The sequence below is a fragment of the Passer domesticus genome, chromosome 11, assembly GCF_036417665.1.
Source record: "Passer domesticus isolate bPasDom1 chromosome 11, bPasDom1.hap1, whole genome shotgun sequence".
In the NCBI taxonomy this organism is placed as follows: Eukaryota; Metazoa; Chordata; class Aves; order Passeriformes; family Passeridae; genus Passer; species Passer domesticus.
Window position 1 is genome coordinate 1,306,201 of NC_087484.1, and position 27,699 is coordinate 1,333,899.

The 27,699-nt window shown below is 48.9% G+C and overlaps 2 long non-coding RNA genes across 3 annotated transcripts; one reads left to right on the forward strand and one right to left on the reverse strand.

Annotated features, from left to right (window-relative positions):
• The first annotated feature begins 1,238 nt into the window (after nt 1-1,238).
• Nucleotides 1,239-27,674, forward strand: LOC135278518 (uncharacterized). Of its 2 annotated transcripts, XR_010346001.1 has the most exons (3): nt 1,239-1,502; nt 26,436-26,510; nt 26,621-27,674. It is a non-coding gene; the product is annotated as an uncharacterized LOC135278518 (long non-coding RNA). The 2 variants fall into 2 exon arrangements; XR_010346000.1 differs by lacking the exons at nt 26,436-26,510; nt 26,621-27,674 and adding an exon at nt 20,297-22,215.
• Nucleotides 12,444-14,970, reverse strand: LOC135278522 (uncharacterized). Its single transcript, XR_010346004.1, has 3 exons — nt 14,639-14,970; nt 14,384-14,472; nt 12,444-12,677 (listed from the first exon to the last, which is right to left on the reverse strand). It is a non-coding gene; the product is annotated as an uncharacterized LOC135278522 (long non-coding RNA).
• Nucleotides 27,675-27,699: the final 25 nt, after the last annotated feature.

Sequence of the window (27,699 nt, forward strand, 5' to 3'; positions counted from 1 at the left end):
ATAATTGCTGGGTTTATGGGGCTTTTAAGCCAGGCTTTATTGCACGGCGCTGTTGGCAGGCAGGAGTCACCCTGGGCATGGAGTCGAGGGGTTCTTGCTCCCCCGTGAGCTCTGGCACGTCCTAAGAGTCCAACCTGCCAAGGGTGGGATGGAGGCATGGAGCATGCTGGAGATGGGAGATGCTGCAGGAGTGTCCAGAGAAGGGAATGGAGCTGGGGAAGGGTCTGGAGCTGGGGGTCTCAGCCTGGAGGAAAGGAGGCTCAGGAGGGACCTTCTGGCTCTGCACAGCTCCCTGACAGGAGGAGGCAGCTGGGTGAGGGTTGGTCTCTTTTCCCAAAGAACAAGTGACAACAGCCTCAAGTTACACTAGAGAAGATTTAGGTTGGATATTGGGAAAATTACTTCATGGAAAAGGTTTTGTCCAGCTGCCCAGAGCAGTGGTGGAATTTCCATCCCTGGAAGGAATCAAAAGCTGTGTGGATGTGGCACTTGGGAACATGGTCATTGGTGGCCTTGGCAGTGCTGGGGAATGGTCAGACTCCCTGATCTTAGAGGGTGTTTTATATATTAACAACTCCATGATTCCATGATTCCATGTCATGCACCGAGCAGAAGGAATTGCTGGGGTACAGCAGGTTGGTTCACAGTCACCAGCAAGGAAATCAGGCATGTATGGATCTGAGTATGGAAATGGGTATCGATGTACACATTGGAGGGTATTATACTACTGCAACTACGACTAATGAACAGCTGAGGTAAGTAATACTAATTGCATTGGGAGGGGAGTGGCTGTTCCCTGCTGCCCCCCATGTGGGGACAGGATCTGTGTCCCTGGCAGCATTCCCAGGACCACACTGGGTGAGGAGCAGCCCTGTTGCCACTTCACAGTGCAAAACTTCTTCCTCCTTAAAGTTAAAATACTCCAATGCCAGCAGTTTGAGGTCCTCAGGATGAGTGGCACGTCCTGTGATATCACATAGAGGAGCCCCCATTGTCCCCACCAGTCACTCCCAGTCATTCCCAGTCACTCCCAGTCAAAGGCTCGGGTGACCATGGTGGAACAAAGCTGCTGCTTTGCCAGGTTTTGGATTGCTTTTTGTGGAGAGGGGAGCATGGAATGAGCCCCCTCATTAATGAGAAAAATGAGACTGTTGAGAGATTGAGCAATGTTTTTATCGTTGGAAAGCAAGGCTGATGTGCCTGGCAAGGAGCAGGAACACGCCGGTGGCACCGGCGGCGTTCAGGGGAGCACTGGGAACGTGGTTCCAGCGGTGCAGCCGCGCACAGGGCACTCCCCAATGGCTGCCTCACAAACAGGTCCTTTTTAGGGTTTGCTGCAGCAAACTCTCCCTCCCTGGCCATAATCACGGCCTTTGTTTAACTCCATTAGTTGCAGCACATGGATTTGTCCTCAGTTAGCCATCAAGTCTCCATGGAATGCCTTTGGAACGGCTGCCGGTGTCTCCAGGTGCGGAAGCAGGCCCTGATACCAGAGCAAAGAGGTAGGAAACAAACACGCCATTCCCACCAGGATGCGCTGATTTCTCTGGAAATCCAGAGGATTAATGAGCACAAAAACACACACAAAACACAAAAATCCTGCTCGGAACCAGGCCAGGAATTGCTGTTTGCCTCTGGACAAACAAAACCTGCTGAGGCCTGCAGGCCCAACTCCCATGAAAATGGCGGATGTGCATCTGCTCTCCCTCAGCTGAGGGGGCTGAGCTGTGACCCCAGGCCCAAAGCTTTGAGGCCCTGCCAGGGGTGTCAGAGCAGACAGAGTCCCCTCCCCTCTGGACAGGGAGCCCCTAAAGCCACCTCCATCCCACAGCTGGAAGGGAATGGGGTTCAGCAGAGCCAGGAGGCCTCACCCCATCTCCCCTCAGCAGTGACACCACAAAAACCATTTATGGCTGTGCCTGAGGCCGTGTGCCCACCTGAGCCACGGCTCTGTGTCACATCCCAAATCAAAATTACAGTTCCATGTTACTCTGAATGATTTTTACAGCTCTCTCAGGTTTTATTCTGTGAAAAACCCGATGTGATTACATTATTTAGGCCACTTGCCAACTGGTTAAATATAATTGACTAAATTAATTACTAAGATCAGTTTTACAGCAGATTAGGATAATTTATTGGGCAGTTTGTTGTTTTCCTAATAGTCTCACCTGATTGATGGAGAGGCTTGGCTATAAATGATTTTTTATGACCAAGAAGAGCAAACACAAACTTAATCAGGTGTTCCACTCCGCATTGGGGAAAGCCTGTGTAACTTGGATAATGTGCAGGTATAATTCTTTGGAATGCCTGTGAAAATTTTGAGTGATTAAAGGGGAAAAAACTGAGAGAGAGGCATTTATGTGAAGCAGCTGCTTTGGGGGGCAGCCCCAGCTCACCTTTGTTGAGCTTTGGGATGAGGGGATGCAGATGAGAGCTCAGCCTCGGGGTTCACCCTGCAATCCTTCTGTACTGTCCCTGTGGGGATAAACTGGCACCTTTGGAGGCTATCTCTCTAGCCAACACATTTTTGGGCCAAAAGTTATTATTAGTGACAAATCAACAGCAGAAAATTGAGAAACAAGAACCCAAACTTAATTAAGAAGTTCAAAAAAAGAGCAAAGCCTATCTGGGTGTGCAGCAGCAGGTTCACAGATCCTCTCTCTCAGAAAGGTACCACTTGCAGGGATGTTAATTTGATTGTACCGACTCCTTTTCATGCAAAGAGTGAATTGTTTTCAGACTGCTGATGATTAATGTGGTTATTGATTAGTTGATCAATAAGGCCATGATGTCTAATTATTGATAATCCTTCCCCAAATGAAAGATCGAGTGTAAGGAGTGCTACTTACAGAGCTCAAAATATAAAGTGATTCAGTGTGAAGCCTGGTAATTGAAAGTCAAACTAATTCCATAAATTAAATCACAGCAATCCATAACATTTACCTGACAAATCCTTTGGAAAGCTTTATTTAACTCTCAGTTCTCATTGAGAAAGCTTTGGAGGCTCCCAGGTAAGTGTCTCAAAGTCTGGGTTTGAGGTGCCTTTTATTAATGCAAAAGTTTAATTTAATATAAATGTGTGTAATAATGACACTGGTTTGAAATGTCTGATCTCACAGCTAAAAATGAATATATTTTGCTACAAGGTTTTGCTACAACAATTTATTTTGGAAATTTAAGGATGCTGGTACCAGTCACACCAGTGTATCACCTGTACACCAAATTGTTTTCCAAACTTTTCACCACTTGCAGGAACTGCTCCTGTTTGGGAAAAGGATTTCCCAAAATTCCTGATTTCTGACCCCTCAGCCTAGGCACACATCATGGGATCTCACCCAAATATTTTCTTCTGGAAGTTTAAGTCTGTCCCAAATTTCCAGGGCTGAACTGTACCCTCACAAGCTCGTTCCTCTTGCCCAGGAGAGATGATTTCTGAATGTTTAACTCGTGATGATAGAGCTGAATGGATCTCCAGAAACTTTTTCCAGTTTCTAAGTAGCAGGAAGGGATTTGCGTCTGTCCACCTGTATTTTATCCTCCCTTTTTATCACCATTTGTAGGGAGCAATTCAGGACTCCTGCATTGATAACCAGTACAACTGAAAGTGTCCCATCATCGTGGGGAGCCAGCAGTGGGTCCATGGTGGTCTGTGCCATCAGGGCATGGAGGAGGTGACGGAGCAGCCCCAGCCTGGAGCTCTTTTGGCTCTGACCCCGCTCAGGGGGCTCTCCCCTCTCCCCTGACATTGCAGTGCTGGGCAGAGGGGAAAGCTGGCACTTTAAAACATAAAAATCAAGATGCCCTTTTCCCCAGGATGAATTTCCCAGGGCTGTCCTGGGATGGCCAGGCCCTCCAGCCCTGCACATCCAAGTGCTGAACACCTTGGCTGTAAAGACACTGGGAAAAGTACAATAAACCCAGAAGGATCCTCAGCTTTTACCAAGGAATTAGTGAGGATATTCCAAAACTCCATCTCCTGAGGCACATCCTTGCTGACACTGGGCAGTGGGGAGAGTGATGGGCACCTGCTGGAAGGCCATGGATGCCCATCTGAGCGTGGGAAATGTTTCGAAGTGAGGGATGAGGAATTTGGATGTATTAAAATGCTCTGCCAGGTCTTGGGCTGCATCTCTGTCCAGCCCAGTTATGGGAACTGCAATTGTTCTTTTGCCCTCTCCAATTTTTTTCCTCAGAGTGGAAAGGAAGGAAAAGAAGACAAAATAAACAAAACTATCTTTTTTAAAGAAAGGGGTTTCTCTTTTAAAATCTAAGCATTGGAAGAACATTTTGAAAAAGACATTCATTAGGAATTTGTGTTAAATACAATGTAATGGTCCCCAAATGACAGCAGTGATTTGGTTCTAAAAATTGCCCCATATTTAATAACAGCATAAATCACCTGTAAAAGATTCTTCACACCAAGCGAAACTGCTTTACATACATAACCCCCATAATTTGTTTTTATTGAAAAGATTCCGACAGTCGAAGGTTATTTATGTTTTTAATTTGTCTGCACTACTAAATAACTCCCTGCTCAGTGTGCAGCCCTGTGGGAAGCCTTGGACGGGCAGGGCAGGGGGAGGCAGGGCTGGCTGTGGGCTCTGGTTCTCTTTGGGGTGAACACATTGCACAAAACACCTTTCTGTGGTGGGATACCCCAAATTTGTCACAAAGCCTTTGCAGTTCCCACCAAAGCCCCAGCTCCAGCCTGTTCCAAGCTCTTTTACACCCTCGTTAGTCCTGGAGCAAACCAAAATAATTGTGTCCCTGAGAGACAAAATCAAAGTGGGCGCCGTTTAAATATCAGCTGGGAAGTTGTCCTGAAACAGCATTACCTGTCCTTGGGGGGATGAGGGTGAGGGTTGGGCTGGGAGCAGCCCTCCCTGGCAGGTCCCACATGAGCTGGTGGCACTTTTCAGCTGGAGCTGGCCCTGGCAGGGCTGCAGAAGGCACCGGAGCCACCTGTGGGGACCTGGGCCATGCTGGCTCCGGGATGAGCAGGGAGGTGGAAGCCGATGAGCCCTGTGGGGTCTCCACCCTAAATCAGTGTGACTGTGGGATGAGCAGGGAGGTGGGAGCCGATGAGCCCTGTGGGGTCTGCACCCTAACCCAGTGTGACTGTGGGATGAGCAGGGAGGTGGGAGCCGATGAGCGCTGTGGGGTCTGCACCCCAACCCAGGTGTGACTCCGGGCTCCCCCGAGGGCAGGGACCGCGGCATGGGACAAGGCTGGAGTTTGGGGTTTCTCCTGCAGAGTACAACCCTTGTGCCGTGAGAAGCCCTCGGCTTGCCCGGGTGGCAGCGCTGTCCCCCCAGCATCAGCAGGGCACGGACACCCCCGTGTCCCGGCCCTGCCCGGTGCCATCAGGGCAGGCGGGCAGCGGGTCCGGCAGTGCCAGCGCTGTCCCGGCGGTGCCAGCCCCGTCCCGGCGGTGCCACTCCTGTCCCGGCGGTGCCAGCCCCGTCCCGGCGGTGCCAGCCCTGTCCTGGTTTCCAGTCCTGTCCCGGCAGTGCCAGCGCTGTCCCGGCGGTGCCGGCCCGGTCCCGGCGGTGCCACTCCTGTCCCGGCGGTGCCACTCCTGTCCCGGCGGTGCCAGCCCTGTCCCGGCGGTGGCAGCCCTGTCCCGGCGGTGCCAGCCCTGTCCCGGTTTCCAGCCCCGTCCTGGCGGTGCCAGCCCTGTCCCGGTGGTGCCAGCCCTGCCCCGGCGGTGCCAGCCCTGTCCCGGTTTCCAGCCCTGTCCTGGCGGTGCCACTCGTGTCCCGGCGGTGCCAGCCCTGTCCCGGTTTCCAGCCCCGTCCCGGCGGTGCCAGCCCTGCCCCGGCGGTGCCAGCCCTGTCCCGGCGGTGTCGCGCTGCCGGCACGCGGCACTGGCAGCTGTGACAGCCTGATTTAATCTGCGGGAGCCTCGCTGCTCCGACCACTGCGCCGAGTCATTAACCTTGACTCGCATAATTGAATTCAAGGTTGATTGCCTGTGACCCTCCTCGGCGAGGTCCTCCAAATGTACATATTCATTATGAGGCGCGGGGCTAAATGGATTGCACAGGGAAAGCTGTAGCAATCAGCCTGCTTGGTATGCGAGGGGCGAGGAGGGCACTAATTGCATGTTAGAGTTGAGGATTAGATTATGAAAAGAGTGAGAAAATGAAGATAGATCCCTGTGACACTGTCAGATTAAGGGCAGCCATGCACAGGAATATGACATTGAAAATTTACAGGGCTGTTAAGGGAAGGGAGATTTGAAAGGGGGTGGTAGGTGTTGTGGTATTTTTTTTATTTTTTATTTTTTAAAATTCCCATCTATTTGCTCAGTTAGGAGCTATTTAAAAGCACAAGCTGACAAATGCATATTTTGAATCTCACTAAATTAATGCTGGAGTGGTTTTGATGTCTGATGGTGGCTGTAAGGAAGAACATTGTGAACATTTTGCCCCAGAGCACCTACTGTTGTTTAGTACCACCCTGAGCAGCCTGGTGTGGGGCAGGTGTCCCTGCCCACGGCAGGAGTGCCAGGCTGAGCTTTCCAAGCCATTCCATGAGGATTCCATGGTTCAAGTTGTCCAGTCAGGGCCACCCCATGACCCACGGGGTGACAGGCTCAGCAGGCTCCGGGAATCCCGCAAAACTTACCTTGGGAAGGGGGAAACGTCTGAGCCCCAAAGCTTTGCCTTGTCCTGATCCCAGATGGGGCTCCCGGAGGGAATGGGCTGGGGGAAGGTGGCCACCAGCAATCTTTGGGTTCACATCGATGTTGTTGTGATAGCTGGGTAAGGATTTTCCCATGTTTTGCTGCAACTCCAACCAGATGGGATTTTTTTCTTGAATTAAACGAAAGTTAAGTACAAAAACATTTTGCCCACGGGGAATTCAGATTCTCAATGTGCTTTTAATAACTGTTTGTAAAACATTTAGGAAAATCTATGGCAACATGTTGGAGGGGAGGGGGGAAATCAAATTATTCTTGCCTGAGGATGTTATTCTGGTATCTAAACTTTATGAATCATCCTGTGTGGCCCAATTTCTAGGCAGTTACACTGTGGAACAGAATGGAAGTGTCTGAATTTAATCGATGCAAAAATTTTTAATAAAGATGTTAATCACAGCCATTGGCTGAAAATCTGTTAGAGACTTTGTATTAATTTAGCTGTCCAAACCTCTGCAGTCTAATAAAGCTTTAAAAGCCCAGTTCAAATTAATGTTCTTGTGAGAATTGATTGCAATGGGTAGGCCCCAATTTTGGGCCACCTCTCTAAGCCTGCTCTTGTGTTAAAATCAGGCTTAAAATCACAGAATGGTTTGGTTTGGGAAGGACTTAAAGCTCTTTTTGTTCCATTCCCCGTGCCATGAGCAGGGACACCTTCCACTGTCCCAGGTTGCTCCAAGCCCTGTCCAGCCTCGCCTTGAGCACTTCAATCTGCCATAAAAATTGTGTTTAATTCCAGCATTTCTGGAGGTGGAAGCTGAACACCAAAATCCCAATGCAAACGTTTTGCCAGCATCACAGGGGTTGTTGTTAAATAGAGAAATTCAGGTTGCAAATGGGGCATAGCTCATGCAGGTTTTTATCCCAGTCCTACAAAATGAGGTTTTGGGGAAGCTTTTCCCCTGCTATTCCCAGTTCTTGTCATTCCAGGTGTCAGGGGAGGCTGTGAGCACCTACTGATGGAAGGTCCAGGCAGAAAGCACCCAAATGCCTCCACACAGGTGCAGCCTGTTCCTTTCCCAGGCAGCAATCTCACCTTTTATGCAAAAACCCCTCTTTTTGCATGAGAAACAAATCCTGGAAAGCTCCAAACAGCGTGCAGAGCTCCTGGGATCTCCCAGCTTCTCCTCATCAAGGAGCAGAGCTCTTCAGCCAGGCTCCAGGTCACTCCCTGCTCAGGGCACCTGTCCCTCGGCCACCTCTCCAGAACAGCACCTCCATTAATTTGATGAAATTCCCAACGCCCAGACCTTGTGGTGGTGTAATAACAACGGGATCGGAGGTGGCAGCACATCCCCAAAACATCAGCCTTGAGAATTGCTGGGGTTTTGGGGGTTCTGATGTGTTGAGGACATAATTAATGGGATCACTTTGCGCTTTCCATCGCAGAGCTCTGTCCTGAAAGGAGGGCTTCTCACTAAATGATCTGTCAGGACCACTGCTGGGTGGGTATGAGCGGAATTTTTATGTCCCGCTCATTAAATTACCACGGGCTATGACTTTCTAGGCACTGAAAGTCAAGGGAAATCGTTGCTGACTGACAATCCAGGATTGCAGGTTACCAACAGCTGCCTCAAGTTGAATAAGACTGACAAATGACTGCTCCTTGCACAGGCCTGTAATAAAATCACCCTGCGACGTGGGGGTGTCTGTGCAGGAGGGTGGTGGCACCCATAGAAGGAAGAAAGAGTGGTTTATTCACAGGGGGGGAAAGGAGGAAGTTTCTGAAGTGTTCAGATTCAGCAGCAGCACGGTGCTCTGTGGAGTTACAGGCAGGCAGTGAGACAGCTAAAATCCATTTGTCTCCAAAAATCCCTTTGATTTGTTTCAATTTATGAATGAGCTGCAGAGAGCAAGGCAAGTGCCCAAGGAATGTAAATGAAGTGGCTGTGCCATGCTCTGTGAAAAAGGCCCCCAGACATCTGATGAAGGAAATTTTCTGTGAGGAAAACCCGGTTTGTTGGCATTTTGTGAATCCTAAAAATACCCCAAGACAAATAGTCTAACTCACTACTGCTGAAATTTCATTTACTTACCAACCACACTAATGAGGCACTGCAGAGGGACTTCTAATTAGATCCACTTTATTCCTGTCACTGAAATTAATTTATTTGCTTCAGCTCCTAGAACTGGCTTGATATGATGCTGATTTTGAAGCTGGGCTGTACAAAGCTGGGGCTGGCCCTGGTGTTGACACCCTCCTGGCCCAAGGCTGGCAGTGCAGGCTTTGCTGCTGGGCTGGTCCCAAGCAGAAGCTCTTTCTCAGCAGGTTTGGCGCATCCCGGTGCTGAGCAGAGCCGGGGGAGCTGCAGCCCTGGGCTGGCTGTCCCCAGAGCCCGGGGCAGCGCTCTAAGTAAGCACTAAAGCAGCAAGATTGTGCCACTTGGCGATTTCCTGCCTCATGCATATTCAAAGAGGGAAGAGGCTGCATGCATAATTCATCAGCCATTACAATTGCATTATACTATTTATACTATTACTTCGGGAGCTGTTTAAATTAAGGGTTACAAATGGCTCGTTTGTTTTCCCCTGCTCCGGCAGGAGGGTTCAGCCCCTCCAAGCTGCTGCGAGGGCTCTGGCCAGGGCCGGGGGCACAGAGGGGTCCCCAGCCAGGGCACCCAGGAACTTCGCAAACTTTTGTCCCACTGGGATTTGATTTTTCAACGACTGGAGCGCCCTGGGTGAAAACCCAGCCCCAGGGTCCAGGAGAAGCTTGGTTGGGACTCTGGAATGCTGAATAAATCACAGCTGTGACAGTGACATGGCTTGAAATCCTCTTCACACCCCAGTAAACTCAGAGAAACATGGGAAACCCTCAGCTGGTAACTAATTGTCAACTAACTGCTAAACCCCAGGTCTGGCTGCACAGATTATGACTCTTGGTGCCTTTCCAAACATTATTTTATTAATATGAATAATATATTAACTATTGAACAGTCTGGACTGCATCCAAACCACTCTGTTGTAAGTGCTTTGCTAAGACTTACCAAGGATATTTACTTCTCTAAACAACAGGCAACATTTGTATCGGTTTTGGTTTTATTATTGTTTTACTAAATAGTTATGAGAGCACCACGAGGGGGATCTGAAGATTTTTAAAACGATTTGAAAGATAGTCCATAAAGTGCTTTACATCTTGGTGAGTTTAAAAGGTGAATTACTGTTCTTTAATAATTTAAAGAAAACCCTCCAGAATGCATTTTTAAATGTATTTCCAGCTAAACACAGGATCCTGTCCTGGGCTCTCATCACCAGGGGATCACGTCAGGATGAATCACAGCAGTCAGGGCCGTGTAATTGAGAGCAAAGCTGCCAAGGGAAGAGCTGCTCCCCGGGGACACCCAGCAGATACCTCTGTTCATTACCCTGTGCCCAGGTCACAGGCCAGGGACAGATCTGATTTAGATATGACTTAAAATTCAATTCCTCAAAGTTTACTTAAAATTACTGAGTTCTGCAAATGCTTTTCTAGAGGGATGGGGCATTAACCAGGGAGAGGTTCAGATCAGATGTTGGGTTGGATACCCTTTGTGGTGGGAGGTCCCAGCTGGAGCTGGGCTCCATGAGCTTTGTGGGTCCCCTCAAACTCAGGTTACTCTGTGATTCTCTGATTCTGTGAATAGGAAGGAATTCCTCTCTGTGAGGGAGGTGAGGGCCTGGCACAGGGTGCCCAGAGCAGCTGTGGCTGCCCCTGGATCCCTGGCAGTGCCCGAGGACAGGTTGGAGCAACCTGGGATAGTGGGAGGTGTCCCTGCCTGTGGCAGGGGGTTGGAATGGGATGATTTTCAAGGCCCCTTCCAACTCAAACCATTCTGGGATTAACAGATCCCCCCACACCTTGCAGGACTCAGGGATCACACAGCAACAGGAGAAAACCTGGCTGTGACAGGAGGCCCTCTCTGCATCTGCAGGATCAGGAGAGACCCAGCCCTGCCCACGGCATTTCCCAGCCAACCTTGGCAATGGATGCCAGGAGCCCACAGGGCTGCTCAGACACCCCAGAGCTGTTCCCCACCCCTGGCAGCATCCTCGCCTCCCCCTGCTCCATCCAGGGGATGGCTCCCACATCACTTTGGGAATGATTCTCACATAACTTTGGGGATGGTTCTCACATCACTGTGGGGGTGGTTCTCTCATCATTTTGGGGATGATTCTCACATCATTTTTTGGGGATGGTTCTCACATCACTGTGGGGGTGGCTTCCTCATCACTTTGGGGGTGGCTCCCATATCAGTTTGGGGCTGGTTCTCACATCTCTTTGGGAGTGGCTCCCACTCCACCTCCCCTTCACAGCTGAAGCAGTTTTGCTGTCCAGCTCATTCCAATTTTGCTGCCCACCTCCAGACTGGCTGTGACCCCGGGTGTGCACAGCTCCGAGCACCCCTGGGGTGACCCCGGGTGTGCACAGCTCCGAGCACCCCTCGGGGTGACCCCGCTGTCTCTGCTCCCTGCACCCCCAGCCCGGAGAGTTTAACCCTCGCCATGCTGCGCAGACATAAAAGACACCTCTCAGTTACAAACCCCCAAACTCCCCCAGATTTGCATCAACACGTGCCTAAGTGTATTTTTTGCCCAGCAGACCCTTCAGGAAGGTGCATTTTGCCTTCAGCTCGAGTTTCTGCATTTTCCTGCCTGGCGGGAGACGCCGTTTCACCTTTCCCACTCGCGGGGGCTGGGCTGGGAGGGGACAGTCCCTCCCCGGCGGGGTTAAGGCAGTGAGCTGCCTGCCCAGCAATGAGGATCCTCTTCCAGACAGCCCATCATCCACTAATGGGACTTAAGACAGTTGCTGCCTCATCGGCAGGAGCGTAATGATCGCTGGGCAGGGAGAGACCCATTATCCATCATCCATCCTTCTCCTCTGGCTGATGATAATGATTTCTTAGTTCAACAGTGGTGCTCTGGGACCTCGGTGCTTTGTGCACGACTGGGGTTTAATATCCTGATCAAGACAAATACAGATCGTGGCCGGGCCATGGGGCCACTGCAGAGGACAAAGCCAAAAGGCTCCCAGGAAAACTCAGAGGATACACAAGAGCCTAAGAAAACCTGAGAAGTGTTTTGTGCAGTGAGGAGGAAGTCACTCCCTTCCCCCCACAGTGCACAACTTTGAGATGAGGATTTGTGTGTAAAGAATCTGATCATCAGGCCAAGAGAAAACCTAAAAGCTCTTGGAAATGTATTTTTACTTCCCATTTCATTCTCTCCAGCTGTTATTCTCCAGCTCAAATCACTCTATGATTACATTGATTGAATATTGTCATTTCAATAATTACAACTCATGGATTTAAACTGAAAGAGTGTAGATTTAAATTGGATATTGGGAAGGATATTGGCTGGGATAGTGGGAAATCCCTGGCACAGGGTGCCCAGAGCAGCTGTGGCTGCCCCTGGATCCCTGGCAGTGCCCAAGGCCGGGCTGGACAGGGCTTGGAGCAATCTGGAATAGTGAAAGGTGTCCCTGCACGTGGCAGGGATGGGATGAGATGATTTTTAAGGACCTTTTCCCCCCAAACCACGGGCATTGCAGCACGGTGCTGGTGAGCAGTGTCACGGTGATGCTGAGCCACCAGGGCCGTTGTCCCCTGTCCCAACCCCAGCCCCAGGAGCTGTGCTCAACACTGGCAGGGAGAGGGTGAAGCCATCTCACCACACCCTCCCTGCCACTCTCAGCAACTTCAAGTCCAATAAAGGATGCTCAGAAGAAACACAATAGCGAGAGCGGAGCTGCCGCTGGAAATTAAATCTGAAAGACGAGTATTTATTCTTGTCGGGGCTCCTCGAGGAGCGCGGGCACACCGGCAGCATGTTAAACACTGCTCAGCTTCAGCCAGACAAATGTCCAGGCAGCTCTGCTGCAATATCCATTTGAAAGGAGCTTAGTGCCACGAGCCTTTCATCTCAATATTCCTGAGGCCGGATTTGAAAGTGCTTAAGGTTAAATATTGCTCACTCTTGGAAAGAACAGCTCCATCTGTCTCGTAAAAAAAAAAAAGCTTTCAGTCTTGGAGGTGCTCAGGGAAACTCACTCATAAACACGGTCAGGAGAGGCTGCACAGGGAAAAAGACTCCTGTGGGCCCTGTCCCAGGAGTAATTAGCCCCTCAAATTGAGCAAGGATTAATCCAAAAAATCCTTCTATACAAAATTCAGTCCATATTTTCTGTGAGGTGAGTGAGCGCAACCCTGCCTGAGTCAGCGCTGCACAGCTGCATCCTCACATCTGGGCATCCTGAAGAGTGAGGCAAGGAGAAAAGTCCCATGTGGCCCTGAAGGATCCCGGAAAGGCATTTCTGACGTGGTCCCTGGCCTCAGGACAGAGCCTCTGGGTGCTCCTGGCTGACTGGAAGCTGCCACAGCATCTCAGAGGCGCCAAGGGACTCTCAGGCTGCTAAATGCCCAATTCACTTTTGAAAACTGGATTTAAGCAGCTGGTTTTGAACATTTGTGGTAAAAGAGAGACCCGAAATAGCATTGTGTGATTTGGGGTGAAGTGCCCCGAGGCCTGGTGATAATAATTGTAGTGCTCTTTAAAAAGAAAAATGACATTTTTTTCAAGGCGGTGAAAGCGCTGACGACATCCCTGGGGAGCTGGGGAAGCTTTGGAGAGGAGGAATTCTGTCTTTTCAGAGGCTGACAAATGACAGGCTCAGCAGCCTGGAACGTGTCTCCTGGAGTCCTGGATCAGACGCAGAGTGACGCTGACAGTGCCCTGGGCCCGTGGTGACACCGGCCAGAGGGATCATGAGAACCCTGTCCAGCAGCTGGAAAAGCCATCGGGTTTTCCAGGGAGTGGTGGGAAGCTCTGCTTTAGGAATCACTCCCCGCTCATCCCCAGGGAAGGAGCTGAGGTGGGTCCTGCTGGCAGGCTGGGAAGTGTGGCTGCTTCTCCTCTCAGGTGGGAATCACCCTGAGGGTGTCCCAAGGACATCAGGGAGCTCTGAAGGGTCCCAGTCCCTGCTGCTGGACAGGTTTGTTGAAATAAAACTGATCCCAAGATTAAGCTACGTTTAAATGGCTCCTCATTCTGTGAAAAACAGTTTATTGTTCTCCTTCAGTTTGAAACCTCTTCTCACCACCATCCTCACTCCTGCTGCGTTTCCCCGCTCTGCTCAGCCCTGCAAGGTCCCAACACAACCTGGGGTCTTTGTAACCCCCCAAATCCAGTATAATGATTGACTGGGAAGATGGTGCTGCACTGGTCACTCCACATTGCCAGGAGAGGCTTCCAAGGAAAACTGACTTTTAATGTATTGATCGCCGCTATTTGATTACACTGGGAAAAAGGTCGGAGAGAAAATGCCAATAACGGTGCAAAACTTGAAAGCAAATTAATGCTTTTCCATCGCCACCCTCCTGCCTCCCGCAGAGCAGCAGGAGCAGAGCCTTGCACTGAGGTTCTGTGGTGAGGCCTTCTCCTTCCCACTGCAGCTGAAGCAGGGAGAGATGTGTGGTCTGGTCCTGATTGAATGGCCCCCATCTGTGCCCAAGGGTCCCACCACTGAGGTGTGGGTGCTGGGACAGCTCCTCAATCCCATGGGCACAGGAGAAAGGGTGCCAGCAACTCAAAACCCAGACACACCTTCAAAACCTATTTTCAAAATAGGTTTGAAAGAAGAGCTCTGATATTTTAGGTGACTCAGGAAGAACAGAGAATCACATGAAATCCAGAGGCACCTACACCATCGATGTCCTTCGGCAGAAAGATCATCCTGGACATTGGGATGTTTGTCTGGAGCCACTGCTAACCCACGCTCACCCAAAGGGGCTCTGTGGGGGAAAAACAAACCCAGCCAGGAGGACCAATGAGAGATCTCACAGAAACACACAAAAGGGACCCAATCAATACCAATAAACTCCTTCAGATGGTGATTAATTAATAGCAATTAATTTTGAAAAGAAGAGGATATTGACTTAAATTGACAGAGGGGCTAACCTTTGAGCAATTCAGAGAAAACATCTTTAAAGCACAGTGATTAAGTTGTAGAAAGTAATAAAAGGGCTACACTGCCTCCAGGTCGAGCTGAACCCAGCTTGGGAGTGGTGTCAGGAGAGCTCTAATTAGACGTTGCAGCTTGATAAGGTAAATTGATTAGCTTGGGTCTGCCAGGTGGGATTTAAACAGGCATCTCAGTTTGGAACATGTCCTTCATACCAAGAGAGCCAAATTCTGGCAGATCATGAAATAATGCCAAAAGCTTTGCAGGCTGGAGTGCTGCAGCAAGGGAGGCTCCGTGGTGTCCCTGGAATGAGATGGTCCCTTCCAACCCAAACCATTCCATGGGTTTATGATTCCATGACACCTCACCCCCTGAGAGGTCACAGCCATTCCAAAACCTCCTTATCAAGGGAGAACAAATGTCCAAATGTCCCCGTGTCATCCAGGCCCTGCTGCTGGGATAGGGATGGATGCCTCACTGGAAGGAATTCCTGCAAGTTCCTCACTCCTCAGAAGGTTTTGGCAGCCTTTCCTTCTGATCCAGGCACAGGGATTGTTGTCTTTGAGTGAGCGAAGCTCCAGAGTCCAGCCTGGGTTAGGCTGGGGTGAATTAAATGAATTGTGAGCTGGCATTAGGGACATGAGGCCTAAACTCGGCTCTGACAATTTGCTGATAATTAATGATCAGTAATTGGTTGTTGCCAGGCCGCATGTGGTGATGGCCAAGTGGGCAAAGCCCGTGGTCACAGCAAACGTGAGTCAGCCTTGGTTTTTGGGTTTCTCGTTTTCCTGGGAATGTGAATTATAGAAGCCCTCCTGGAAAGGAGACAGGGACATCTGGTAGCTCTTTGTGGCGGGAGCAGGAGACACAACAGCTCAGCAGGTCAGAATTGTCTTCTGAAGGCCTTCATTCCTTCTCCCTTTTCTTCCTCGACATCCTGAAGTCCCAGCAGATCATTTGAAGAGAGTCCTAACCATAATCAAGCAAAACCAATTTCCCACCCTTCATAAAATGCATCCCCCAGAATGACCCTCCATCACAACAGGATGCTCAGAAATTCCTGAAATCTGCTCCTGCTGGGAGCTCCCCGCAGGCAGGAGAGCCCAGCTGTGGGTTTTCCAAGGAAGAGGCTGTTTCTTTTTAAATAACTTTGCTCTACCTTTATTCTTGAGTGGAACAAGGATCAGGAGCTGAAGGAAATGGTTAATCACAGCCACATTGTCTGGGATGCAGCACGTGGGCTTGGGCATTATCCGATCACTCTGTGGGTTTGGAAAATCGTCTCCTTTCCCAAAAAGTGCCGTTTTTAGCTGGTTTTTACAGGTCTGGTGAGCTCCTTCAGAGCAGGCACGGAGCTGTTTACTAACAATTATTTCCAAACAGATAATTAAAAGCTGATTTCGATAAAACCTTAAAAATAGAGGCATTCTAGAAACCTTCTCAGCTTGTTTTGAAACAGCTCTTTTAAATGTCAGCGGATGAAAACATCACACAGCAACAGGGAGCTGGGCCCTGTTTTGAAAAACAAATAGCAGTGATTGGATTCAGCTGTGCAACAATGGGAATGCTGGAAAAGCCCAGCCAGGGCTTCACCCCCACGGAAGAGCCCCGTCCTTCCCCCCAGCTCCGGGGCCACGGGCAGCAGGCAGAGCCCAAGAGGTGCCAGAGCCTCGTGGAGAACCCCTTGTCATCCTTGTTCTGGGCAAAATAAAGCCATTTCTGCTGGCAGAGATTTGGGAAGGATCCCAAGGCGTGCTCGGGTTTCTCCCTCCGAGCTGAGAGGCTGAAGACAGCCCTGTCTGCAACGGCTCGTGGAGCAAATAATTATTGAGGCTGAGGACCTAAAATGACCTTGCAGAAAGAAAAAATTGTTATGGCAAGGGAGAAAAACCCACCCCAAGAGGGTCTATTGTTAATGGCTGGCACCGTTATAAAGTTCACAATTGGTAACTTATTTAAAGATTATTTTTCCCCAGATTTTTTGTGCTTTGTGCAAATCTGACTTGAAAGGAATGCCATTCTCTCAGCCCTCTCCCAGCTCTGCTGTTTGCAGCCATGAGCAGCCCCTAAACTTGTATTTCAGCACTAAAGACAATTGCAGAAGCAGATCCAGATTCTGATACGACTTTTTAAAAACAAATAAACATCCCCCAGTGGGATTTGCAGCCCGTGGCTGCAGGGCCACGCTGATGAGTGGGAGCTGGAAAAGCTCATTTCTGGGGCTCACTGAGGCACACAGGGAACCAAACCAGTTCTTGGCTGTTCCAGCAGAGAGAGAGGGAAGAAAACCAAATGCAGGCTCCGCAAATGAGATGAGGTTTTTAGATTTCTCTCGATATTATTAATCTACAATGCTGCCTTTTAGCACTGTTGACCAACATTTTAATACAATTTAAGCTGGCGTTGCTCCTGACGGCTGGGGAACCATCACAAGCTGATTTTGGTGTTGCTTTTTGACACATTAACGGGTGAGGACAACACTGCATCCCGCTGGAGTCAGCCAGGAGGTTTCTTCTTGCTTGTAGGGCTGGAGGAACAAGAGTGAGACCTCAGCCCTGGGGTCCCTGCAGGTCATGATCCAGCAGCAGACCCCCAGTGAGCCACTTCCAATGTGGTGGGGCCTTGAGCCATGAAAAATGAAGAAAGAAAGGGGAAAAAAAGAAGCAAATTGAAACAACAGAACATTGGACTGTTCTAAATGTCAGTTTATCTCTGGTTTAAATATCAGTCTAATTCAATTTAAAATGTCAGGGCCTGATTCTCCTCCAGGTCACACAGGACTGGTGTGGGCCCTCCCTCCCTGCTGGGCCCAGGGATGGCTCTCCAAGGGCTCAGAGCCTCCCAAAATCACCCAGCAGCAGCCTGGCTCCCCAAAAACTGGGAGGGAAAAGAGATGTGAGGGTCTCTGAGCAGAGTAGAAGATCTTGTGGATGGACACCCCCTGAAGCTGTGACCATGAAGGACAAAGCTGCTCCTGCCGTGGCCTTCCCGACCACGAGAGCTCTGCTGGCTCCCAGGAACCCTCAGGAATACTTTTGATAGAAAGCTGTGGATTTTTTGGTCAAGATTTGCAGCAAAGGGACTTTTATAATAATATTTTACTGGCTGTAGCATGCCTGGTATTACACGGGAAAGAACAAGATAAGAAACACATGTGCAGATATTATTTGCTGCAGAAGTTAAATTCCATCAAAGACCACAGAAATATTTACGTTTCTAGTTTGTAATGAAAAACTGAGTTGTAATTATGGATTTGCAGAGGTGGGAGCACAATATCAGCACGGCATTTATGAAAAAAATATTAATTCCCAATCCTGAAGGCCCCAGTCAGAGTGAATCTCGGAAATACAGGGACACCTCCCTTCATAAAGCTGCTACAGCATGTCCATAATCCCTTTTCTTTTATGATCCAACGCATGCACAGAATTTAATAAAATTGTATTTGCTTTACCAAAGGCACTGAGTGCACACATGTGGCAGGATAAAGAGAGAATGTCTCAGGAAGGGGGAAGACGTTCAGCTCCATCATGGGGAGGAGTGAGGTGGGAATGTGGCTGCCCAGCGAAGGCTGCAGCGTTGAATCCTTGCACCAGAGACACCATCCGAGGTCAGGGAGTCTTTGGAGCCCTTGGCAGATGGAATCTTGTCCTGCTGAGGAGTCAGGGAAGGGTTTGTCTGGAGGGGACCGAGGTGCATCCAAGGGATGTGTCCCAGCACAGTGACCATGATCCCGCTGTGTCACCTCCCCGGGGGTGTGCCAGGGGACACTGTGCTGCCAGGCCACCAAAACACCTCCTAGAGGTCACCACGTGTGGCTGCTTTGTCCAAATGCACCTCATTTTCAGTTACTGACCAAATGTGATCCCCGTTGGACATCCTGTGGATTCCCTTCACTCAGAACTGGATGTAGGACCAGGAAATCTTCACATTTTGCCTCCAAAAGCTCCAGCAGAGCCAGACGTTGCTTCTGCAAAGGCTTCTCCAAAGCCAGCCAAGTCCAGAGCCCGGGAAGTGGCTGTGGCTGCCAGGCAGGAAGCTCCTGTTTGGTGGGATAACATCCATCCCTCAAACAGGGTTTTGCACACACTTAGGGATGGAGACATTTAGTGCAGGTGCTCTGGTGACCAGGGCAGCTCAGGAGCTCGGCTTCTCCAGCACTTTGGTCCTTTCTCCTGCACTGGGAAGGTGCAAACGCCCTCCTGGGATCACCCAGGTGGGCTTGAGGTGTTCACACACCTCTCCCATCGCCCATTTGGGAAAAATCCTGCTGCCTGGTGTGGGTTTTCCTGGGAGAACCTGGGGGCTGCACCTCCCAGCACTGCTGACCCAGTGGTGATGCCCAAACCCTGTGTTTGACAGCCCAGGCATTGTTAGAAATACTTTCAAAACCAGTTAAAATGAAGAGAGATGATTTTTCAGTGCTCAGTCTGAGACAGCAAAACTAAGAATAACTAAAACAAACTCTACTAATGAGCAAAAAAATCCTTGGCTGTGGCTGTGTCCAATGGTGGTGACGACTCTTTATTGATTAGGTTGAACAGGATTGCTCTCTAATTATGTGACCCACTGATGTTCTAAAAATGTTGGCGAAAACTCAGAGTTGGAGCTGGTTATTAAACAAGGTTTTAGCCCTGGGTTTCCCTTTAATCAATCATAACAATGTGGTTGAAAGGATTCATTGAGCACATTTGGTTTTTCCCCCCCTTTTGCAGGGGCTGGGTGGCAGAGGAGCTGGCACAGCCTGCAGACCACCACGGCTGCTCCATGAATTATAAGGAGCTAAATTTCCAACTCTCCAGCCACCTCCCTGAGCGGTGTCACCCTACAGGCGTTAGGGGAGAGCATTTTAATAATGAAAAGCTTAAAAATTATAGATCTGTAAGGGTCGAATAAGCTGTCACACCTTCAATGAAGATAACAGATCTGTACAAGCACCTAAAATATTCCTGCAGACTTTGGAATTTAGGCTTATGGCATAATAGCATTTGCACAATAATTCAATCTAATTGTGTAGGGGAGCTGTAAAACTGCTCCGTCTCTGATGCTTTACTGTGCAGGGGGGGGAGAAAAAAGGATGCCGTTCCACCTTTTTCGCTGACATCTAATGTTTCAGGTTTTTAAAAATATTGTATAAAGACTGAGATTTATTTCCTAAGATGTTTCATTAATGGTTGTGGCAGGCAGCTGGCCTGAGGTTTGACACACAATAAAATCCATGTCAAGAATATTAAAGATAGTGCAAAAGATAACTATGAATTTACATTCAAACAGGCTTTTGACAAAGCCATTGCAACAGGCTCCTAATCAGGTCTTGAGACCCAGCCTGCCCTCTCTTTAAACCCGTGATCTTGAAAAGGAGCTTTAAATTGGAAATTATTACACATTAAAACCTCAACATGGACCAGATCGAAGCGGATCGATATCTTGCCGAGCACAATAAATCAGCTGCTGCTCTGCGGTTACTGTTTGCTGAACATATTTAAATTTTCTTGTAACAAATTAATTCCAACATTTTCTCTTGATTGAATTAGGGCAAGTGTTGGAGCTGTCACAAGTATTTCACTGCTTCAGGGAGACAAATTGCTCGTCTGGACATGGGTAACAAGCCAAAGTGTTGAGTCCCTGATAATCTTTCCACTAATTCTCCATTACAGCAAAATGAAGCCATAAATCACCGTGACAGCTGATCGATGCAAACATTGTTTCCGCCATGATTGCCAGCGCTCCCCGCAGACCCACTGTCCGCTCACAATTCCCGGGAATTACTCCCCGGCCAGGCTCCCCGGCCTCGCTCCGCGGCCGCTCCCGTGCCACAAGTAACCATCTCATTTCGGGGCTCCCAGCCCTCCCCCAGAACTGCAGATATCCCTCGTGGTGCCCGTTTGGGGCAATCTGTTAAAGCTCGGCGCCCTTCCTCCCGCCATCGCTCTTCCGGCCTAAAAAAATGGGATTTTAAACCTCCTGTTGTATAAAATGATTCTGCGGGGTTGTAACAACGTCAGGCTCCAGCCCTGTCGCTTCCCCTTAACTAACTGGTGGCAAGTTGGATGAAATTACTTGACCCTTTATCGAGTTCTGCTAATGCCTTCTAAAAAAGAAATTAAAGCCGCCCGCAGCGCGGCCCCCGGCAGCTCTCCGTGCACATTTAATTCCAGGGAAGATGGATTAAGTAGTTCCCAGGACTAATTCACACCCAGGTGGCTCCGTGGTGCTCCTGGCTCTGGACGAGGCACCCAGGAAGGAACCACAGAGCCTGGAAAATTCTGTGTGGGTTCTCAGCCTCAATCCAGACTGGGAATTCTGGATTGAGATGGGGCTGGAGCGGTGCTCCGAGGGAGGAGGGCTTCAGCACCCAGTGGGGATGTGGCAAGGAGGAAAGATGGGGTGAGTGCTCCTAGGAAAGCCTGAATGCCATGAAGGAGCTGTTTGCATGGCTGAGATAATGTAATAAAAGGGATGAAAACAATGGAGAAGTGGTTCCAGGAGAGCCTTAGGATTGCTGATGGAATGTTGTCCCCGTGTGTGACTGAGAGCAGCATGGGGACCCCATTCTGGGACAACTCAGTGTGGTTGGACCTCTGACCTGTGACTCTGAATGTCACAGCCCTAAACTGTCCCAGCCACCTCAGCATCCTCAGGAATAATTAGGCTTGGAAAAGCCCTCTCCGACCATCAAGTCCAACCACCCCAGCACTGCCAAGGCCACCGCTGACCCACGTCCCCAAGTGCCACCTCCCCAGGGCTGGCAAACCTCCAGGGATTGGTCTCCACCACTGCCCTGGCACTGGACAAGCCCTTTGGTGAAGAAACTTCCCAAATATCCAACCTGAAGCTCCCCTGGCACAACTTGAGGCCGGTTCCTTTGTCCTGAGCACAGCAAGTGTGTCCCACGTCACTGGGGAGTGCCAGTGGAGAGGGGGAACAACAAATGTGCACAGTGCAAATGCATCCAGCAGACCCCTGCCAGGGAATAACAAGACACTTCCTAATGTTAAGGTTTCAGAGCTGGATCATTTTAGACACCAACGATGCTGTGTTATGAGCCCTGGAACTCCCCTGTCAGGAGCAGAAGAGGCAGCACCTTCCCCTGGCTGGTTATGGATGAGTGAAAACTGGGGAAGCAGCAAGAGAGATCCAAGCTCCGTTTCCTCCCATCAAACACCAGGTGCTCCATCCTGTCACAGCCTCTCCACTCTGCAGCAAATCCGAGGAGTTCCGTGGAGGAATTCCATGTGTGACCTCTCCCAAGGAGCCAAAATTCACCCCCCTGTGCCTGCCTCGGCCACAGCCCCCGATTTTCCTCGCACAGGACGGGTCCAGGGAGCTCACCAGGGATTGTGTGGGAAGGGTGAGGAGCTGCAGGGCATCCATCCCATCCCATCCCCATCCCCCTGGGGCTGCTCCCAGCAATCCCAGCTGGATCAATGTGGGATCGTTAGGGAGCAGGGACAGCGCTGGAGGTGACCAGAGACACGGCAAGGATAACAAACCCCGCCTGGCGAGGGTCTGATGGATCAGAGCCTTTAAGGAGAGCTTAAAAAATAAAAATAAAAATAAAACCACCTCTGCATCACTTCTGCGCCCTACCTTTCTTTTCCATGCTGCAATTCCACTTTGGAAACTCTTATTATTATTGAAATACACTTAATTGAGGCATGTTTAATTGAGATTAACTGAAATTCCACTGCCACAGCAGTAAATCAAAAAAGGGGGGAAAGATCAGAAAGGATCTTTTCTTGACATTGCTAAACTCCAGCTTGTTTTGCTGTTCCAAACTGGAGCGCTGCTAATAAAAAGCCTTGTTCTTTTGCAGTAATTGTGCATTTTCAAATATTGTTTCTAAGAAAAAGAATCTATTAAAACCAGAGAAACAATCCCAAAGAAATGCCAGTCAAAGCCATTAAGATGTTTTCACTGATGCACTGCATGTAAATCTGATTTATGTTGGTTTAAACAGTTAAGAAATCCCCGAAATAACTTCATTTATTATTTTATTGCCTGATTAATGGTTCAGAGGAACTGATTTGTAGCTGAAGTTTTACAGAACGCAAAATTAAAATAAGAGCCTTTTGTAGAAACGTCCCGTATTTGTTCAATTATGTGTTCAAAACTGAAACAAATATAAAAACTTCAATAAATATATTTTCTTCCAAGGAATGACATGCTGTGGGTTTGCTGTTATTGTTGGGTTTGATGTTTTTGCCTCTAAGGAGGTCAGCAATATGGAAACATAAAGGCCAATTTAATTTGTGCATCTGTGGCTGCCAAGTATTTTAATTCCGACAGCTGTGACTGAAGAGTTAATATTTTACTTGTCAAAATCCAAAAGGAGGCCAGTGAATCACTCTAATTCTCATTAAGAGGCTTCCCCCCAGTAGCACCCTAATTCAAAATAATGAAAGTAGAGACTGAGTGCGATTCTAATGCCAGTTGAGACCTATCTTTTAATATTTCTCTGGTGATGGATTAGGGATCGGGGAAATTCATCTCAGATCATAGAGCCTAATTTAATAAGGGATCATTCCAAGAGTATTGCATTTTATAATAATGTCATTTAATGTGTCGTCTTCCATTTTTACTGTCCCATATGGATGCTTACACGATGGTGCCACAGGGATAAACTTTTAAAGAACCAGGCTCGTTTTTTGTCCTGGGCTCCCCTTAACGAGGAAGTTTATCAAGGAGATGGTCTATTAGCCAGCTCTGGTAATTGTGGGCTGGTCAAAGGAACCTTTGGAAGCCTCGGGAATGGTGACAAAAGCCACACTTTCAAACCCTGGAGTGGAGGGGAAGGGAGAACATTTAAAAGTACGTTAAAATCTGATTTTAGCGCCTAACGCAATTGCGCCGTTGCATGAAAAATGTGGGCACCTGCTTGTTTAAAACACACGATAATAAAATCATTTTCCCTCTATAGGCACATCTCCATACAACGTTTCCCACTCTCTTCCTCAGTGTATTCCTGGGATTATTCAGCTAATTGCTTCTTTGGGGGGTTTCATGCCTATTTCCCAACGTTCCCTTCCCCAAAAATACAAAGATTTGCCATGGTGCGAGGGCAGCGATTTTCAACAACCATTAAGGGATTAGATGCAATTATTCTGTCTAAATATTTGGGCTCCAATATTTAATTGAATTTGTGTTTCTTGGCATTGCTCTGAAGGGGAGATCCTGGGTGATTGCCACCCCAAACCAAGCTGCTCAAGGTCAAGGAACAACCCCAACCATCAATAGCTGGAGATTGCCAGAAGCTGCAAAGCTGCAGCCTGAGCTTTGGGTAATCACACAAAGCCTTTAGGAAAAATGGGGCCATAATGAGGATTTTTGTTCCAAATCCACTGGCGTGATTAAGTCTTTATTTCCAGGTAGCAACTCAAGGGCTGCACTGCAAGGTTTGACAGAATGAGATCAAACACAGGCAGGCTGAACAGGAAGCAGCTGAGGAATAAATAACCTGCTGTAAACAATAATCTCATTACAGCAGTTTTTTCCAGCCTTGGAATGTGGTGTCTGAAAGGGAACACAATTAATACAAAATGAGGTTTTTCATATTTTCTTTTCCCTCCTGAGTGTTTTCACAGTTTTGTTGTCTTTAGAACATTATAACTCCTGGTATTTCTTGCACTTTTCTTCATACAGCTCAATTTTTTATCCCTGCCTTGTTGAAATTATTCTTCCTTGGCATTTCTTTTGATTTTCTGCTTTTCTCCTTTGACATTTTGCACTTTGTTTTTAAGTCTCCATTTGTTTACTGCTTATTCTCTTCCTTTGCCTCTTCCTTCCATTTTATTCCACTTCTCCCCAGTCCAGTTCTCTCACTCTTTTTCAGGTTTCATTTTTGAGCCGTGCCTTTGCTTAAACCAACGTTTGTAAAACTCTTTGTACCAACTGGAGAAGTTTCATTGAAATTTTATAGACTGAACTTTTTTCTTCTCGCCATGCTATTTCTTCATGTGTCAGCGTCTTGTTTGTTAAACTTGTTGCTTTGGATTCAATATCCAAAGTTCTCCCCCCAGTAGGAATGTTACAAATGTCCATGTCTGGCATCTGGAACTGCTTTAGGGACTCCTTGGGTTTGCAACGAGAAAATTATATTTATAACTGGTTTAAATCAGAAAAAAAGGGGCTCTGGTTGCATCTAAAATAATTAAAGCTGACTAGTTTATATTAAAGAATTAAAACCAAGCAAACAAAAAGTTAAATAAACAGGGGTTGAGGGCTGTTTTTTTAATGAATGCTGCCTGTGTGAGTGACCATTTTCCATTTCCATCACTTGTTTTTCCCGTGTCACCTGCATTCCCATCCTGGAGGTGCTCCAGGCCAGCCTGGACAGGGCTTGGAGCAAGCTGGGCTGGTGGAAGGAGCCCATGGAAGTCAGGGGGAGGGGAGGAGGGGCACACCACAATCAACCCTGGGCACTTTTTGGGGCTCCCCTCTGGAAAGGGGGAGCCCCTCCTCGGGCAGCTGGTCTCAGGGGAGTTCAGCTTGTCCCAGCTGAGCTGTGTCTCAGGGTTAGGCTGGCCCAGCCCAGGCTGCCCCGCTGCCCCTGCACACCCACCCCAAAGTGCCATAAATAGCAACATCCCAGGGGGACACAGGGGACCAGCCAGGAGCGGGGTCCCAGCCAGGGGAGAGGAGAGAGCAGCAGCAGAAAGTCACCCCCTGCCAAAGATCATAAACACAGAATGTTTCCAAACTGACTCATTCCTGCCTTTTCACTGCCCTTCAGCTCCCTCTCCCAGCCCTGAGTCCATCCAGGAGTGCCCATCCCTCCCTGACCTCCTCCTGCTGATGTTAAATTTGGCATTTCTGCCCTCCAGCACGGAGCTGAGCTGCTGGACCCCCACTTCCAGAGTTGTGGACCCAGAAATGTCTGCAGGAGGACGCTCCAGGAAGGAGCTCTCCGTGATGTTCTCACTGCAGGTTTCCCTTCCTGCCTTGTCAGGCCCTGCCAGGGGATCCATCCCAGCTCCACCACGCACCAGAGCTGCTCCACCCCACCCCTGGCAGTGTCCAAGGCCAGGCTGGAAGGGGACTGGAGCAGCTGGGATGGTGGAAGGCATCCCATGGCAGATGAGCTTTAAGGGCCCTCCGACCCACTCTGGGATTCCAGGATCTGTTCCCACATTTTCCACCCTCCATCCACTCCAGACCATTCCCATCCATGATGTCAAGTAGCAGCTCATTGCTTTCCTTTTGTTTCTTTCTGATCCTTAAATTAATTAGAATTCATTTTTAATCAGAAATTCACAGTCAGTTCACTACAGGAATTTGAGAGTCGATACTTAGGATAATAGAATTGTGCTGTTAAGTCTTAAGGCATTTTTCTTTAGCTGTCTGGACAGGTATAAATCAGTCTGCAGAAAAACCCCAGGCTGCCACAGCAAATATTCTTTATTACAATACAAAACTGATTTTCAACAAATAAAATATGCTGCTGTGGTCAGGACTGCCCCAGATCTCTGCCTGCTAAAGGATTTGCAGACAGCAGGCACGGGGAAAGACAAACATCCCGTGAATTGATGCTTTAAAGATCAACCCCCTCGCACACAGCAGCTGCCAATAGTTGCACTGAGCAGAAACCAACATCAGCTAAAATCCACCACGTCCTTGACAAGGTTGGGCTCTTCCTGCAGCCCATTTTTTATTTTTTTTTTTTTTTAGTATCCAAATAATCATGCCTGAAATGTTGATAAAGGGGTGGTCAAAATGGAACCAGCTTGGCCATGGAAATGCAGCCAGAGCACTCAGCCTGTTCTCTCTGATACTGAGCTGGTATTTTTCCCTTTGCAGATACTTTATTAAATGCCATTAACTTTACATCTGCTGCTCCAAGTATCTGCCCAGCGGGGAGCGTCTGAACACGAGGTAACTCTGATTCTCTTCAGAGCCTCTTGCACTCCTTGATCCCTGAATTCCAGCCCTGATGGGCTTAGATGCACAATCATCATTAACTTGTCCTTCCCCATGGATCTCAGGGCTGGCTCCCCAGGGATGGGCTGGGACAAACGCTGTGGAAGGTCCCTTTGGACAGCTGGAGCTCTGCTCCCCTCCAGGAGGAGAAGGGCGAGATGCTGGGATTCATCTCCAGCAGCAAGGAGCTGCTCCAGCATGAGGCTTAAGATCCCAACACGTCCTCCCAGCTGGAAACCTTTTCACATCACTTTGGCAGAGCTGTTTGCTGCCCTGCGCTTTGAGGGGGAAATAAAGACGCTGGGAAATGACTGATCCGGGGATGTTTTCCCCTCTGAAATCCCAAACGGAGCCTACAAAGGCTCGTGGGTGCCCCCGGAGCCCAGGGCTCTGTGTGATTTTTTGGCTGCAGAGCTGTGTTTAAGCACACACTGCTCAAACACCCGGGGAGGGTTTCCACAGCTCTGCCACGGCCGCAGCTCCGTCTGCAAACTGGAAACCTGCTTTGATCTCTGCAAACAAATGTGTGCGGGTTTGTACACAAATAAATGTTAAACCAACAGTTTATTTTGGGGACCCAGCGGCTCTGCTGAGAGCTGGGAACATAAGTTGTTACTTAGGTTTGAATTTCCTTTAAAATTGATGTCAAAAATAAAAATTATCCTTTGTGAAGTCCCACTTAGAGCTCCAGCTCAGTGAGTGCTGCTCACGAGACTTTCCACAGAGTCACACCCCACTGGAATATTATCCATGTGCTGCAAATGAGGGAATGCAGTTCGAATTAAATGGTATTTTGCGTTAATTGTGTTTAAATGCTCACAGTTTGCTGTAGCCAGGGTGAGGTCGGCAGTTCCTGTGCCTCTCTGTACAAATCCTGGTGGAGGGAAAAAGCATTATTTACAGCTTGAAATCATCTGTCTTCCTTTCCATCACTGCACATCCCCTTTCCAGCCAGGTTTCCATCACCCTCGCTCCTGGAATGGCCTTGCTGGCTGCAGGTGCAAGGCCAGGAGGACATTTGGTGAGGAGGAGGATGGTCTCCATGCCCTTCACCTGGCTGTGATCCTTCAGGAACCCCCAGCTCCCCTGAAGGAGTTTTGTTTTCCCTGTCCCTGGGAATGATGGAGACAGTGGCCATTCATGG